Raw genomic sequence first — 12,943 nt, forward strand, 5'->3', positions numbered from 1 at the left:
CTACCTTCCAGTAGAAGTGGGTCTAAGGCGACAATGCCGACCCACTAGTTGGAGTTGTTTGTTAGATGATTGTCTTTGTGATAATTGTCTGGTATGCCACTATCTGTTATGTTTTATGTTCTAGTATGGTATGATGTTATGTGATCGTGGTAGTAGGAGGAATAGTCCTCGTATCAGGTCGAAAGGACCAAAGGGGTAGGTCGGGCACCCCAGTATGCCTCACAGTATGCTTTTGTCATCTTATGTTATTATGTGGTAGTGGTAGGGGTGAAATAGTCACAGTAACTGGTTGAGATAAGTCGGAGGGGTGGGTCGGACACCCCGGTATGTCTGACAGGGGTAGGTTAGGCACCCCGGTATGCCTAGCAGGGGTAGGTTGAGCACCCCGGTATGCTCAGCAGGGTAGGTCGGGCACCCAAATATGCCTGGCAATATGTTTATAGTATGGTATGTGGTAAGATGGGGGAACTCACTAAGCTTTGTGCTTACGGTTTACAGTTTTTGTTTCAGGTCCTTCTTCTTCGAAGGGAATGGAACCGGCTCGGTAGCAGCGCATCACACCATTATTTCCACACTATGTTGTTCTGGGGATTGTACTCTGACATTATTACTATTTTATGATATGGTTTTGAGACAGGCGATCTATGGTTTTTATGAAAAGAAATAACTTGATGATGTTTTCTTATAAATTGTTTTATAAATCGTTATATCAAAAATGAAATTTTTGGTCATGATTTTTGGGATGTTACATTTCATTTGTTAGATCTCTTCTTATGAGAGAAAATGGGCATTTTGGTGCAAAAATGGAGTCACTTTCGGATTTGAGCTTGTCACAAGGGCATAGTTCCAGATATGGACTCCTCTTGGCCCTTACGGACATAAAGCTTCAAGCTTTATGAAACTTTGGCCCTCCTTCATGTCCAAAACCTTCTTCTAATGCTAGTTATATATGTTTTATCTTCATAGAGCCTTGCATGCATGAAAAGTTAGCAACTTTACGTGATAACAACACCCTAGGAGCCTAGATCTACAGTTTGGAGTTTTGGTTTCACGTAAAAGCATCTGAATGAGAAATAGACTGAAGGGACTCGACGAGTTGCATGGTCAACTCGACGAGTCGGATGAAGATTGGCCGTTTTTGGTTTATGCATGGACTCAGCGAGTCAGTGAGATGACTCGACGAGTTGGTTAGGGTTTTCCCGACATTTGGACACCACATGGACTCGACGAGTTGTCTGGAAACTCGGCGAGTCGACTAGGGTTTTCACGACTTCTTGAGTTCTGAAGGAACTCGACGAGCCAGTTAGCTACACTCGACGAGTTGGGTCAACATGGACTTTTGACCTTGACCGTTGACTTTGACTTTGACCAAGGGTTGATGAGTTTGACTTCTAGGGGTATTTTAGTAATTTTGGAATCCATGGTAGAGGATCATTGATGGATGTAGGTGATTGAGTTTGGAGCTGCATTTGGGGAGTTTGACATCATCATCCCGAACTATTTATGAGGTGAGTTCTTCTCACTATATCAACAAGGTCTAAGGTACCAAGGCCGGCCCTTTATGATTTGTATCCTGGTTATAGGATGTTGTTATGTTAATGATCTGTTAGATCGATATCCTGGTTATAGGATTATGCTATGTTAGTGATATGCTAGATCGGTATCCTGGTTATAAGATGATACTATGTTAGTGATCTGTTAGATTTATATGACTATCTGGACATGCTAGGTAGCATATGATATTTGTGTGCACATGATTGTTTGATTGGGGGTTGGGTTGAGGCGGTCATGCTTTGTGTTCGTGCCAACATACCCAGGGTGGATCAGATAGACTGCAGACCCGGTTAGGACGTACTAGTCAGGCCGAAGGCCCGACGAGCGGTCCGGATAGGCCGAAGGCCCTGAGAGGCGGTCCAGACGTGTGATGGCTCGGAGGGCGGTTCAGATAGACTGATGGCCCATGAGGCAGTCCAGTTAGGATGATGGCTCATTATGCATGTTGTTTGCTATGATATGGTTATATTTGTATGGCGTTGGTATTTTGAGGGAACCCACTAAGTTTTGGGCTTACAGTTGTTGATTATGTTTCAGGTACTTCTGATGATCACGGGAAGACGAATGCGTGATCGTGCACCTCCTTATGTTTTTATGATTTGATTCTGGGATACTCTGACATGAAATCATTTTGAAAACAAATTTGTAATATTTATTGGTTTTTGAATGATTTAAAAAGTTTTAAATTGGTTTGAATTTTATGGGTGTTACATGGTAGCTTAGAGGTATATTTCTCAAGTGTCAAAACCGGATTTGGAACCCTCTATTTATAGGGAGGTGATTTAAAACCCTAGAGATAGATACCAAATTTAATAGTAATTATCTATGGTATTCAAATCATTCTGGAATATTCCATATTCCATTTATTTTACTATTAATTAATTAAACTATTAATTAATTAACAAAACAAGTCCCTCAAATAAATATCTTTTCAGATATGCTTCTTTTTGTTCTTGCGTGCAACCCAAAAGGACACTGCTATTTATAGTAATATTACTGGGATTTGTTATGGCTATAGGCACTAATCTCCATCAGCTCCCACTTACACTTAGACATCAACAATTGACCAGTCTAATACTTACTAGGAGCAACAACGAATGACACTCCAATGCAACTAATGTACTTATAGCAACTTTGCTATAAACAACCCTAAGCCTAATAACTTAAAATTCCTTTGATCTTCATGATATCTTATTATGAGTTATATACATGGATTAATGGTCAATATCATGGTTCAAGATTATGTTTCCCGATACTGACTTGTGGTAACCTTTCAGACTGACTGTTGAATCTAATTAACTCAGTCTCAGCTTGGCCAAACATTTATTATCAACACCAAATCAACGAGGGTCCCAGAGATATCTACTTCTCCATTTCTGAAAGAAGGATCAAATAAACTTTGACTACATAGGTTATTACTATTCATCATGCAATACCTAATCAAACCATGTATACATGCCAGTTACGGACAAAGTTGGGGAAAAACCAAGATACAACAGATGTAGAACACAACCTCATGCATCTCCATTTGAAGAATATGAAAAATAGTCATCTTAATTTACTCATGACATGATCCATGGAGTAATCTTTAGGCGTGGTTACTCCAATACTTAAGATCTCCATTTTCAAGCACTCATCGGTATTGGTCGCAAGGCTTTGCTACGTTCATCCCCATGGACAATCCACAAATACTATGACAATCTTAATTCATTACTATCTTCCAAAAGTATGATTCATTGTGGAAGTTCGAATAATAAATTATTCTGGAAGGGGTTGTAAACATGCAAAAATAGGAACAGAAATATTATGAACAAACATAGTAACTTATTATAAATAAATACCAAATCAAAATATCCAAAAGTTCCCAAAAGTGATCAAACTAAAAATTGTGTTATCAAACCAATTCACTAGAAAATCTAATGCCAATAAACTTAGTATAAGCATCATGCTTAATCTATAATAGTGGTTTGGTAAGCAGATCTACTGGATTGTCTTCAGATGGAACTCGACTCACGATAATGTCTCCATCGTCCACTAGCTTCCTAATAATGTGGAACTTTCTCTTAATATACCTTGTGCACTTGTGATCTCAAGGTTCTTTAGTTAAGGCAACTGCACCCTCATTATCACAGAAAATCTCAACCGGTTCAGCTATACTTGGAACAACACCTAAATCGTTGATGAACTTATTTAGCTACAATGCTTCTTTAGCTGCTTCATTTGTTGCAATGTACTCTGGCTCAATAGTTGAATCAACAATAGTTTCTTGCTTAGAACTTCTCCAAGTCACTACTCCTTCATTGAATGCGAACACAAAACCAGAATGAGATCTTGAATTATCTCTGTTAGTTTGGAAACTTGCATCGACATATCCTTTAATGCTTAGCTCATATTTACCACCATAAACCAAGAACATATATTTAGTCTTCCTAAGATACTTCAAAATGTTCTTGATAGCAGTCCAATGACTTTCACTAGGATTTTCCTGATAACGAATCGTCATACTAATGGCATATGAGATGTATGGCCTTGTACATATCATGACATACATGATCGATCCTATAGTAGAAGCATATGGAACTCGACTCATTCTGTCCAGTTCTTCACTAGTACTAGGACATTGGGTTTTACTCAAAACCGTCCCACGTTGCATATGTACAACCTTCTGAGATTCTTCCATCTTTAATTTCTTTAAGATTTTATCTACGTATGTGTTTTGGAAAAGTCCGATTAGACGCCTAGATCCATCCCTATAGATCTTGATACCAAGTATGTATGCAACTTCTCCCAAGTCTTTCATAGCGAAACTTTTCCCAAGCAATGCTTTTACACTATTAAGTGTAGGGATGTCGTTTCCAATGAGTAGAATGTCATCGACATACAAGACAAGAAAGAAAACTACTCTCCCACTAGATCTAACATACACACAATCTTCATCTTCATTTTGAGAGAAACCAAACTCCATGATTTTCTCATTGAAATAGATGTTCCACCTGCGAGGTTCTTTTTTAAGTCCATAAATGGACTTCTGAAGCATACATACCATATTAGGAGACCTGGAATGTACAAAAAATTATGGTTGAGTCATGTAAACATCCTCAATCAGTTTCCCATTGAGGAAAGCTATTGTTACATCCATTTTCCATATTACATAACCATTAATGCAACTATGGAAAGTAGCTACTGGTGAGAAAGTTTCCTCATAATCAATTCCTTGAGTCTGAGTGTAACTGTGACAACCCCAAATTCACGGTCATTTTAAAATTTTTATTTATGCTTATTTTAAAATCAGAGTATCCCTTTTGAAAAGTAGTATTGCGGAATTTGTTCCCAGAAAAACAAGATAATAATATTATCAAAGCACTTCCTAAGAAATGTATTTTATATTAAAACTTTGGGATGTCATCATCAATACAAAAACATAAGCATAAACATACCTTACATTCATTTACACTAGTGATTTACATCTCCTTTAATCTCTCAGTGTAATGTAGCTTCGTATCAATACCTGTGATACAAATGAACTGAGTGGGTTAGGTTGGGAAACCTGGTGAGTTCATAGGGATTTCAATCCCACAATGTTACATCATATATATATATATATATATACATATATATATATATATATATATATATATATATATATGTTTTAGAACTCACAACATATACAATTTCACCTCATATACGCAATTTTACCCCACCCCGTCAATCCTCACAGCGACACAGTCTTTACTCTCGGATCTAAAATTAAACTCTTTACCTAATCCATACTCTCAGATCCGTTATGTCTAATCTGTTCTCTCGGATCAATAATTATGCCCATTCCGTACTCTCGGATTAGGGACAATTGACTATGTCTAATCCATGCTCTCGGATCAATAACTATGCCCATCCCATACTCTCGGACTAGGGACAATTAGCTATGTTTAATCCATGCTCCAAGATTAATGACAAATAACCATGTCCTCTCCATACTCTCAGACTAAGGACAAATGACTATGTCTAATCCATGCTCTTGGATCAATGACAAATCCTAAAGTTCGACCCTACATGTATATCTCACTCATACACATAAGGAGATACTACCCAATATTTCTCTTAACTAATTGAGGTTTACTCTGTAACATCATATATTATCAGATATGCTCTTAACACGTATTTTAGGTAAGATCAAATATTTCACACACAAACATATATCTAATACTTCAATCAATACTTGTATTAAAATCATGTTCATGAAAGGGGCTATGCACTCACTTGTTAAAGTGATGAATTTAAACTCGGGCAGCGCTTCACTTCTAACAATTCTAGTTTCCTTCGACGAAACCTAGTATCATTACCGCTAGATTTTAGTCTAATATTTATCGCGACTATTTACGAGCGATATTGTTTTATAAGTGTTAAACAATACTTTTCAACCACTATGTACAGACAGGGGCCAGACATGAAACACCGGAGGGCAGGACCATTTTGGCATTATAGCACTTCTGAAATCCAACAACCGTATGCGGCTCTTCAAACCAAATTCCCCGTACCGCGAGTAGTTAAAAGATATTATAATAACACTTTTTATATTATATTTTATAATTTATTTATTGTTTATAAGTTCATAATAACGATATTGAACTTAAACATAAGCTATACTTGAAGTAGGGTAAGCATAACTCACTTACCGGGAGATTTTGCTAAGAACCGTACTCTGCAGGGGCAAAACTTCCAAGCCGAAAGCTATTCTTCTCGGAGCCTTCTAGCGCTCCGGGACTTTCCTCTAGCACTTGGGAGTTACTAGGGAGTGGGAGGGGTTTAGAGAAGTAATTGAGAGAGAAAGAATGGGAGAGGTGTGAATGAAATGGAAGATTTGTGCCTCTATTTATAGTATGGGAAATGGTTCAACTGGTCGAGTTTGAGCCTCCAACTCGTCGAGTTGGTGCCACATGTAACCATCTAGTGGCAAGGCGTGGGAAGAAAGCAATGGTCCAGATTAATCCACGTCACCCCTTTCATAGCAGCACCCTTCCGACTTCAAATTCTGTAACTTTCGCATACGAGCTCCATTTTTGATGTTCTTTATATCCACGCGTAGTTATTGACAAGATCTACAACTCTCCTTTTGACTCCATTGGCTAATTCTTGACCGATTTTAATGTTAACAGTATGAGAAGATTACACTGTTAACGACCGTGTAAAATTCATAACTTTTACATACGGACACCGTTTTCGACAGTCTTTTTATCGTTGAACTCCTATTAATGAGATCTTCAATTCTCATTTAGGTTGTTTCGGCTAAAAATTGCTCGATCTAAAATTTGATTTTCAGACTGTAAACTGCTATGCGAAATCTTAGAAAAATCATAGCTTCCTCATACGAAGTCAGATTTTGACGTTCTGTTTATGCACGCTCTCGGTTTAACGTATACTACAACTTTCATTTAGATCTCTAAGGATAAAAAGTATTTTATCAAAAATTCACTTTATGCGATGCCTTGCCGGTTTAGCCATAAAACTTCGATGGGTCATAAGTTCTTCGTTATAACTCGAATTTCAACGTTCTTTATATGTACGGAACCCTTGTGACATATACTATAACTTGGTTAAGATTATTCATTCGAAATAATCTTCCATCGAAAAGTCATTTTTGACGCTTATTGTCTCTAAATTGACTAACCCGAATATGCGGGCGTTACAATTATCTCCCCCTTAGGATGATTACGTCCCAGAATCATCAACAAAACAGGTCTTGAATAATGACTCCATACCTTATCTTTTCATCCTAGATAGTAACCGTAACTACTATGTTCCTTCGAATGAGTATCTAACTCTTGGACTTCTTGACTGCAGACGGTGCTCAATCTCGCACCCGCTCTTTATCCTATGTCGGAATTTCAATCGTAACCTTCGAGTTACAAAATCGATCCTTATAGGGGACTCCTTCTTCTTCTTCTTAATAAACTTAAGATAGTTATGACCTCTCATCGTATGTTGCAACGCTTAGACTCAGGTCTTTTAGAGTCAAATTCCAGAATGGAATATACCTTTCTTCTTGTTCTAATGTGATATAATCACATTGTAGCACTTCTAGCTACAAGCTTCTTTCTTTAACGACGATCACGATACTTCTATTGATCGCTTCGATTATCTTTCACTTCAAGCTTCTTAATTAAGTCGGATGTTACATCAAACTTGGTTCTCTAAACCACAAAACATACTTATCTTAGTCGAACTCGATTTGATATGACCACTAGGGTCGGAATATAAATCACCTTCTTAGTCATCACCGAAACAATGGTAACGAAAGACATGAACAAAACGAAATCAATAACTAGCGCCTTGGAAACCTTGTGACTTTCCCTGATCCAAGTGCGAGTCATGTGCTTCTGGTAGTATAGGCCTCTACTACCTTTCACACCTACTCATACTCGTCCCAAGTATTGTCTCACAGTTTTCCAAGTCACCATACAAGAATTTCACATAGTCATTTAACACATCAGATAACATAATGAAGGTTTATATTATTTCTTGAAACGATTACGTAGATGTTCAAGTTCAACCTATATCATGCCTCTAATAGGCTACACTACATGATACTATCTATATGGCTACTTCATATCCCGATCTTAGGATATATAGATCCTCACTTCATATCATTGTCACCTGCCTCATTAAAGATCATCTGGAATGCTCTTGCCTTTGGCTTTGGTGGTACGTTTGGCTTTGTAGCTCCTTCCCTATTTGGACAGTCTTGCTTGAAGTGTCATTCTTAACCACACTTAAAGCATGCTTCTCTCTTGGTCGTGCATTCGCCAGCATAGTGATCAGTTTTCCCGCATTTGAAGCAGGTCACCTCTTTAGAGCATCTCCCAATGTGTTTCCTTCTATACTTATCACACCACTTTTATTCATTGTTATCCCCATACCTCTTGTTGTTGGGGTCAGACTTCGGGAACCTACTTTTCTTGTCGGATCTTGAAGACCCCTCAAACTTCCTCTTCTCGCCAACTTCGACCTTGTTGGCGGCTCTACTCTTGATCATCTCCTCAACAGACTTAGCAGCCCAGATGGCCGCCTCAAAAGTTGGTGTCTGGCACACTGGCACAACATACTCCCATGGTTGTCCCTTCGTATACGTATCGATTTTCGTTAGCTCGTCAGGGACAATGCATAAAGCAAACTCCATTTTGTCTGTGAAGACATTAGTATACTCATCAATGGACATGCTTCCCTTCTTCAGTGTCAGAAACTGATTCTCTAGTTCCAGCATGTTTTGGGCTGAGCAGAACTTGCATTTAAAGTGGACCAAGAACTTGCCCATGTCAGTTGTAGTGGCTCATTGGGGCTTATGGTCTTTCCCAAGGTGTTCTACCAGCGAACAGCACCACCTCTAAACTGACGCACTGCATAAGTGGTTTGTAGCTTGCCCTTGCAACCACACGTTATGAAAGCGAGCTCTATTTCAGAGATCCAGTCCATAACTCCGATTGGATCTTCTTTCCCAGTAAAAGTTGATGGTTTGCAATTCGTGAAGTCTTTGTACTTGCATCTGTTTCTTTCAATCCCTTCGTCTTGGTTATTTCTTCTAACACTGGCGGTTCATCTTGCCCAACGGTTCTACTATAGTTTCCTTCTTCTGACTGACCCTCATTCAGTTCAAGTTGTACAATAGGTACAGTAGGTTCATCCCTATTAAGAAACATTTGCCTCATCTCCTCCCTTTGTTCGGCCATCATAGCGCGAATCATTGCTTGGACTCCTGCCATCGTGATTGGCTCGGGTACAACTGCTACCTCTGGTGCACGCTCAATCACAGGCCACTGATTATCATTAGCATTTCCGAATCTGCTTCGAGTTTCCACCATGTCGATCTATACACCAAATCAGACGTTCGGTGTGCAGTGATGAAAATTTAGATAGGGAAATCAGATGTATAAATCTCCTTATCACTTCGAAAAGTTAAATGCCAGTTCTAATATCGGCAACAGACCATATATCCGATCATATAATGTCATCATAAAACATTACAAATCATTTAGCACATAAAAGCATTTTAGGCATCTTCCCTAAATAAATTAGTGCTTGTGTCTATCCAGGTGTACTACCTAAAATATATTAGAAACGCTCCTAACGATCACCGCTTAGCATTCTAAGTTTAAGTTTAGAAATAAATCTGTATTCCTAGTTCGCTTAAACTAATGCTCTGATACCAACAGTGACATCCCCAAATTCACGGTCATTTTAAAAATTTTATTTATGCTTATTTGAAAATCAGAGTATCCCTTTTGAAAAGTAGTATTGCGGAATTTGTTCCCAGAAAAACATGATAATAATATTATCAAAGCATTTCCTAAGAAATGTATTTTATATTAAAACTTTGGGATGTCATCTTCAATACAGAAACATAAGCATAAACAGACCTTACATTCATTTACACTAGTGATTTACATCTCCTTTAATCTCTCAGTGTAATGTAGCTTCGTATCGATACCTGTGATACAAATGAACTGAGTGGGTCAAGTTGGGAAACCAGGAGAGTACATAGGGATTTCAATCCCACAATGTTATATCATATATATATATATATATATATATATATATATATATATATATATATATATATATATATGTTTTAGAACTCACAACATATACAATTTCACCTCATATACGCAATTTTACCCCACCCCGTCGATCCTCACAGCGACACAGTCTTTACTCTCGGATCTAAAATTAAACTCTTTACCTAATCCATACTCTCAGATCCTTTATGTCTAATCCATTCTCTCAGATAAATAACTATGCCCATTCCATACTCTCGGATTAGGGACAATTGACTATGTCTAATCCATGCTCTCGGATCAATAACTATGCCCATCCCATACTCTCGGACTAGGGACAATTGACTATGTCTAATCCATGCTCGAGGATTAATGACAAATAACCATGTCCTCTCCATACTCTCAGACTAAGGACAAATGACTATGTCTAATCCATGCTCTTGGATCAATGACAAATCCTAAAGTTCGACCCTACATGTATATCTCACTCGTACTTATAAGGAGATACTACCCAATATTTCTCTTAACTAATTCAGGTTTACTCTGTATCATCATATATTATCAGATATGCTCTTAACACGTATTTCAGGCAAGATCAAATACTTCACACACAAACATATATCTAATACTTCAATCAATACTTGTATTAAAATCATGTTCATGAAAGGGACTATGCACTCACTTGTTAAAGTGATGATTCCAAACTCGGGCAGCGCTTCACTTCTAACAATTCTAGTTTCCTTCGACGAAAGCTAGTATCATTACCGCTAGATTTTAGTCTAATATTTATCATGACTATTTACGAGCGATATTGTTTTATAAGTGTTAAACAATACTTTTCAACCACCATGTACAGACAGGGGCCAGACATTAAACACCGGATGGGTATGACCATTTTGGCATGATAGCACTTCTGAAATCCAACAACCCTATGCGGCCCTTCAAACCAGATTCCCCATACCACGAGTAGTTAAAAGATACTATAATAACACTTTTTTATATTGTCTTTTATAATATATTTATTGTTTATAAGTTCATAATAACTATATTAAACTTAAGCATAAGCTATACTTGAAGTAGGGTAAGCATAACTCACTTACTGGGAGGTTTGGCTAAGAACCGGGTTCTACGGGGGGAGAAATTCCGAGCCGAAAGCTCTTCTTCTTGGAGCCTTCTAGCACTCCGGGACTTTCCTCTAGCACTTGGGAGTTACTAGGGATTGGGAGGGGTTTAAAGAATTAATTGAGAGAGAAAGAATAGGAGAGGTGTGAATGAAATAGAAGATTTGCGCCTCTATATATAGGATGGGAAATGGACCAAATCGTCGAGTTTGAGCCTCCAACTCGTCGATTTGGTGCCACATGTCACCATCTGGTGGCAAGGCGTGGGGAGAAAGCAATGGTCCAAATTAAGCCACGTCACCCCTTTCGCAGCAACACCCTTTCGACTTCTAAATTCTGTAACTTTCGCATACGAGCTCCGTTTTTTGACGTTCTTGATATCCACACATAGGTATTGACAAGATCTACAAATTATCCTTTTGACTCCATCGGCTAATGCTCGACCGATTTTAAATTTAACAGTATGAGAAGATTACACTGTTAACGACCGCGTAAAATTCATAACATTTACATACGGACTCCGTTTTCGACTGTCTTTTTTATCGTTGAACTCCTATTAATGAGATCTGTAATTCTCATTTAGGTTGTTTCGGCTAAAAATCGCTCGATCTAAAATTCGATTTCCGGGCTGTATACTGCTTTGCGAAATCTTAGAAAAACCATAACTTCCTCATACGAAGTTAGATTTTGATGTTCTATTTATGCACGCTCTTAGTTTAACGTATACTAAAACTTTCATTTAGATCTCTAAGGCTAAAAAATAGTTTATCAAAAATTCACTATTTACGTTACGCGGTGCCGTGCTAGTTTAGCCGTAAAACTTCGACAGGTCATAACTTCTTCGTTATAACTCGGATTTCAACGTTATTTATATGTACGGAACCCTTGTGACATATACTAAAAATTGGTTAATATTATTCATTCTAAATAATCTTCCATAAAAAAGTCATTTTTGACGCTTATTGTCTCTAAATTGAGTAGCCCGAATCTGCGGGCGTTACAGTAACCTTTCGCGACCATTCGAGCTTTATAAGTTTGTATGTTCCCATCCATGTCAGTCTTCTTTTTGAATACCCATCTAAATCCAATGTTTTTAAGACCATGTGTAGGATCAACCAAGTTCCATACTTGGTTATCATACACGGACAGAATCTCGCTGTCTATCGCCTCTTTCCATTTTGCAGCCTCTAGGCTCACCATGTGTAACGCCCATACTCTGGTACGCATTTAATTACAGATTATTCATGTTTAAAAAGCTACTCGACGAGTTGGAAGCCCCAGACTCGCCGAGTAGAAATTACTCTTGGACGCGGGATTTCAGCCACCTACTCGACGAGTCAAGAGCCCTCGACTCGGCGAGTAGGTCTGATAGAGTGAAACCCTAATTTCAGGGTTTTGCACCATATTTAAGCCTCTTAATCGCCACCCATTGGCCTCATTTACAGCCTCCTTGTCCTAAACCCTAATCCACGAAACCCTAGAGCTTTCTTTGAGTGTGTGAGCCATTTTGAGTGATATTTGTGTGCTTTTGAAGCTTGTGGAAGAGGAAGAAGATATAGGGCTCAAGAGGGAAGGAATAGACCCAGAAGCTACACTCCATTTGCTACATTTTCTGGTAATCAAGTTTCCATCTTGGCTATTAGTTCCTTAGATCTATTAACTTCCATTTTATGAGGGTTTTGGTGCAAGAACCTTGGTGTTTGGGATTTGGACATCCCAAGT

At 38.3% G+C, this 12,943-nt stretch overlaps 1 pseudogene; it reads right to left on the bottom strand.

Moving 5' to 3' along the window:
- Positions 1 to 3,748: 3,748 nt before the first annotated feature.
- LOC145130706 (secreted RxLR effector protein 161 pseudogene) lies at positions 3,749 to 4,057 on the bottom strand (annotated as a pseudogene).
- Between the last annotated feature and the right edge of the window lie 8,886 nt (positions 4,058 to 12,943).

This window comes from Lactuca virosa, chromosome 8 (assembly GCF_052849685.1).
Source record: "Lactuca virosa cultivar CGN04683 chromosome 8, Lactuca_virosa_CGN04683_v6, whole genome shotgun sequence".
Taxonomy (NCBI): Eukaryota; Viridiplantae; Streptophyta; class Magnoliopsida; order Asterales; family Asteraceae; genus Lactuca; species Lactuca virosa.